This window comes from Octodon degus, unplaced genomic scaffold (assembly GCF_000260255.1).
Source record: "Octodon degus isolate 3935 unplaced genomic scaffold, OctDeg1.0 scaffold00013, whole genome shotgun sequence".
Taxonomy (NCBI): Eukaryota; Metazoa; Chordata; class Mammalia; order Rodentia; family Octodontidae; genus Octodon; species Octodon degus.
Window position 1 is genome coordinate 1,023,346 of NW_004524589.1, and position 5,921 is coordinate 1,029,266.

The following is a 5,921-nucleotide window of genomic DNA, read 5'->3' on the forward strand; positions in this document are numbered from 1 at the left end:
AGGTCACTGAGCACCACCCCCACATTTTGCTAAGGGAAGATTGAAAGCCAGACAGATGGAGACTGGTGCGTCCTTTGACTTCTCTTCCTTTGCTTTTCAATCATTTCCCATCAGCAGCACATCAGCCAATGAGCAGGCGAGGTTATTCAGGCTGGGTCATTCTATTTCTTTTTCTTATTGACCATGACAATCTCTCCATTTAATGCCTTCCCTTCCTATCTAATCTTTAACCCTATTCATCCATTTCTTTCATGATTAGCCTTGCTTGATTTGTCCTTTATAGATAAACTGAGTCATCAGCAGGCGTTTAGCTGGCAGAAAGTCTTGCTCTATGTCCAACCCATAGAAGGCTGTGACTTTCTATCTTATCCTATCTCTTGGATTGCAGGTTTTTGTTGATCTAACTTTCTTATCATGTCAAGTGTTAATCTTCTTTTAGTGATTGCAGAACTAAAGTGCTTTGCAAAAATGAATACACTGACCTGTCATTTCAAAGTCCTCTTACAACTAAAGTCCTTCTTGTCCTGTATACACATTTCCCTGGAAAATGTGAAGGCCATGGACAAAGAATCTGAAGTTAAAAAAAAAAAAAAAAAAGTTTGCAATCCTCAGAAAGTGTTCTCTGGAAAAAAAGGCAGGTGTGGCTGTCTCACTGAGAGCTCCACAGATAATCAATCCAAATTTCTTTTTTGAAAAGCTGATAACTGCCTCCAGACCCAGCCCAGGACCTGTATGTGAGTGAGACCTTCCACCATGCTCTCAGGACCCCTCTGGACCCCTCCAGAACCAACCCAGGCCTGATGTGTGAGTGAGACCTTCTGCTGTGCTCTTGGGACCCCTCCAGACCTAGCCCAGGCCCAGGGTGTTTGGGAGAACTTCTGCTCCACTGTGCCTGCTGATCCCCTCCAGACCCAACCTAGGCCCAGCGTGTGAGTGAGACCTTCCGCTGTGCTCTTGGGACCCCTCTAGACCCAACCTAGGCCCGGCATACAGGCCTGGTATGAAACTCTCCAGCTGAAGTCCCTGCAGAGAGGCTAGGGACCAGAACCACCTAGCTAATCCAGGAGCAGAGCATCTTGCCAGAGGGGCACAGTAGGTTCACTTCCACAGGCTACAGCAGGAAGAAGATGAGCACAGCAGCCAGACCCACGCCAGACACATCAGAATGACTTAGGACTTCATAGATCCGAACCTGGTAAGCTGAGACACTTTGCTAGACCCAGATGTATGAGAGCATCCTCCCTCTTTCTCTCTTGCCTGAGAGAGGGGGCAAAAGGTAACCGGGTGAACTGGTCTGCCTGGAAGACCCCAGGTACATCAAGGGGAGGTGATCAGACAGAACTCAGGGAAACTAACTTAAACACAAATTCCCAATTTAATATTTGCTTAGATATACAGACATAATGCTTGCTCTTACTGTCTAAAATATGAACCCATTAGTTACAAAAGTTTGTCAACTGCTAAATATCTCTACCCCTTATTAGTGTTCCTAATTGTAGTTCTATAAATACAAAACTATAACTGCTTTAACCATATAATCTCTCTTGAGTAATAATTTTGGTAGGTGCTAAGGTTATAAGTACACTAAAGCTCTACACCAAAGGTCAGAGAACACGGCCATACAAAATATCAAAGATAAGGAGCAAAATGCAATCTCAGGCCCTGAGCCCAACCAGAACAAGTGCAGGAGACACTAACATAGAAGAAACTGGGAATCACACAGCTGAAATCTCTGAATTAATAGCATCTGAAGTAAAGAAACAACTGCAGAAAGGCATAGAGGAAATCAGATCAGAAATAACCTCTGAAGTAAAACAAAAAGCTCCTAACTAATATTTATTGGACTTACCACCAATAAGTTATGCAAGCACTTAAAATAGATTTAAATAACTTAATCCTATGAGTTAAATGCAATGCTTGTCCCTATCCATACATGGGAAAATATGGGTACAGAAGCAGTTCAGCTACCTGCCCTAAAGCCAGGAGTAAACGATGGAGTCAGGATTTAGAGAATTGGGCAGAATCTAGCCTCCCAAATGCCCTGGAAAACCACATCTTATCAAGTGGGTAACATGTAGAACTCCAATTTATATCTTGTAATTAGAAGAGCACCTTTGGAGGCTATAGATTCAACAGAAAATATATTCCAATTCTAAGCCAGTGAGCATACACAGGAAGCTATGAGGCACCTGATACAGTCAGGTGCTTCCGTGTCTTGTGAAAATCCTAATAAATATGAGCTAATGTTTCAAAGCCTCCTGGTGGTCTCAGCAATTCAGCAACACTGTCAGGAAGGACAACTACTAAACTACCTTCTCAACATTAGGTCCACTTTATTATAAGAAGTTGGGGGCCAGGAGATAGCTCAAGAGAATAACAAGATGTGATCCCTTCCTTCAGAAAGTACACAGGCTTCAGAAGAAAAAGGGAGGTATCCAGGATGATGCCCTCCAGTGTGACAAATGCTATAAATAAATGACAGTTGATGGTGGACATGATTAGTGTTTGCTTAGAGAAAATGGAAAGAAGCAGCTGTGAGATAACAGAAGAGCCAACATATAGATCAAAACTAGACTGTGACAAAAGTCATAGGCCACATAAAGTTTGGGGGCTGTTTTCTTTAAATTTCTTTATTTGTTTAGTACAGGGTCTCACTACACAGCTCAGACTCATAGTGAGCCTCCTGTTTTGGCCTCGCCAGCACTGGTATTACAGGCATGTACCACCACACCAGGTTTTGTGGGACCAACATGGCATGTAGTACTGGGGATTGAATCCGGACCCTTGCACTTGCCAGGCAGGGTCTTAGACCACTGAGCTATCTCCCCATTCAGCCCTCAAGCTGTTTCTGTAAGACACACAAGGGAATTAAACAGAAGGATGAAATAGAGTTTAATTGGAAATGGAGAGGGTCCTTTAGGAAGATGAACAGGACATGGAAGATCTAGAGGTAGGGAGAGATTAGAAGGTGTGGTCCAGTGTCAACATTATCAGTGCTTGAACTGGTACAATGGTAATAAAATTACAGGATAGCAGAGGGATGGAAGAACCATGTCAGTAGAATTTACAGGTTTATATTTAAGAATGGATTTGACGTGAAGTATTAGACTTTGGTTAACTCAAAGGAATTCTGCTTCTGGAACTTTCTGTGTGGTGGTACCAGTTATTAGGATAAAGAAGAAAATGCATTGGAAAATGGGTCAGGTGTATATAGGAGAGGCAACTGCTGAAGAAATGGTTTGCAAATCATTTCCAAAGTGCATGACTTGCAAAAGTGCAGTTCAGTCCCTGGTACTGGAAGAAGGAGAAGGAGAAGGAGAAGGAGAAGGAGAAGGAGAAGGAGAAGAATGAGGAGGAGAAGGAGCAGGAGGAAGAGGAGAAGGAGGAGAAGAAGAAGGAGGAGGAGGAAGAGAAGGAGGAGGAGGAGGAGGAGGAGGAGGAGGAGGAGGACAACGACAAGGACAAGAACAAGAACAAGAAGAAGGCCAGTTCTTAGAAATTCAGTTCAGAGCCATAGGCTTAACTCAGGTGGGAAACATACTCTTGGATTGGCCCTTGAATTTCCCCAATGTTGTGGAAATCTGAAGTCTCATCTTGCAAGGGTTCAGTATTGGAACTGGGCCCCTTGACTGAGGCCACCTCGGCTGCATATACAACCCCTAAGAACTGTCTGTTATCCCAGAAATAAAGATGTAAATCATGCCTATTTTTCTCCATAGGAAGTTAGCCCCTAAGAAATCAGAGTTAATATGATAGGTTCATACAAATTGCCCAAACAATAAACATGTTAGTCCATTGATCTGCCATGGTAGACTATCTACTTCTCGAATGCCAGAGTGGGAGCTCTTGCCCATCCCTGCACTTTTGCATGTCATGCACTTTGGAAATAATTTGCAAACCATTTCTTCAGCAGTTGCCTCTCCTATATACACCTGACCCATTTTCCAATGCATTTTCTTCTTTATCCTAATAACTGGTACCACCACACAGAAAGTTCCAGAAGCAGAATTCCTTTGAGTTAACCAAAGTCTTATACTTCACATCAAATCCATTCTTAAATATAAACCTATAAATTCTACTGACATGGATCTTCCATCCCTCTGCTATCCTATAATTTTATTACCATTGTACCAGTTCAAGCACTGATAATGTCTACCCTGGAACGCACCCTCTAATCTCTCTCTACCTCTGGATCTTCTATGTCCTGTTCATCTTCCTAAGGGACCCTCTCCGTTTCCAATTAAACTCTATTTCATCCTTCTGTTTAACTCCCTTGTGTGTCTTACAGCTGAATGGGGAGATAGCTCAGTGGTCTAAGACCCTGCCTGGCAAGTGCAAGGGTCCGGATTCAATCCCCAGTACTACATGCCATGTTGGCCCCACAAAACCTGGTGTGGTGGTACATGCCTATAATACCAGTGCTGGCAAGGCCAAAACAGGAGGCTCACTATGAGTCTGAGCTGTGTAGTGAGACCCTGTACTAAACAAAGAAATTTAAAGAAAACAGCCCCAAAACTTTATGTGGCCTATGACTTTTGTCACAGTCTAGTTTTGATCTATATGTTGGCTCTTCTGTTATCTCACAGCTGCTTCTTTCCATTTTCTCTAAGCAAACACTAATCAAGTCCACCATTGACTGTGATTTACTTATAGCATTTGTCACACTGGAGGACATCATCCTGGACGCCTCCCTCTTTCTTCTGAAGCCTGTGTACTTTCTGAAGGAAGGGATCACATCTTGTTCAACACCAAACCTGACACTTGGAAAGTACTCAATATTTGCCCAATAAATGAATAAAGGGAGTGGCACCTAACTTTATGTTAGACATAAGGAACAATGCTTATGTACACCAACTCCCCGGAGGGTGACTAATCAAAAATTATTTGATAAAAAGTGGCAACTCAGAGAGTTTCCCTGGAGTCAGACACCTTGTCGAAAATCCCAGGAATGGGGCATTTCAATAAAATGATCACATGCATAAGTGAGCTAAGTTCTCTGTAAAGTGGGACACTAACGTCAAATGAGGTGAAGCTGATAAATAAGGGCAAGGCACATAAATATGTGGAACTACCTGAGTGACAGGATCACTTTCTCACAAAGCACGGTGTAGCAGAGCGATTCCTACAGACTACCTTGGACAATCTGCAACATTTTATATCTTTTAAAAAATTCTGCTCCTACAGTTAGCTAAACTAAACACTCTGTAAACAAACTTCTAAAGGATGTGTGTGTGTGTGTGTGTGTGTGTGTGTGTGTGTGTGTGTGTGTTAGAGACAGGTTCTTGCTATGTAGTTGAGGCTGGCCTTGAACTTAACTACAAACCCCAGCAAGACCTTGGACTCACAGTGATCCTCCTGTCTCATTAACCAAGTCCTGGAACTACAGGTGTGTCTCCCTCCCGGCACCTCCAGGACTCATTTATTAGTTAAGCAAATAACAAAGATTGAAATGACTGTAATTCACTTCACCTGAATCTAGAGTATAAAAGATTAGATACTCTGTTGTGGATCCATACATTTCCGGACCTGATACAAGAGGAGCCTATGGGCTAGATTTCCCTGTCTATGTGGGCAGTTGCCCATCACAGGGTTAGGACCTTGGATTCCAGAGCCAGACTGTCTAGTTTCGAGTTGGGTAACCTTGAGCAGTTTTCTTAAAGTTTGCTTCTATTTTGTTATTTGTAAAATGGGGATGAAAGGAATTCTTACTTCATAAAGTTGGTGTGAAGATCACACAAATAATACATAAGATTTTGGATATGGCTGCATAAATGTTTTCTATAATTAGAGTGACTATATGACTGGGACGCGCTGAGACGGCGATTGAGACTGGACCTGGCGACTCATGCCTGTAATCCTAGCCCTGGGAAGGCTGAGACAGGAGGATCACTACAAGTCAGAAGCCCTGTACTAAATAAGTA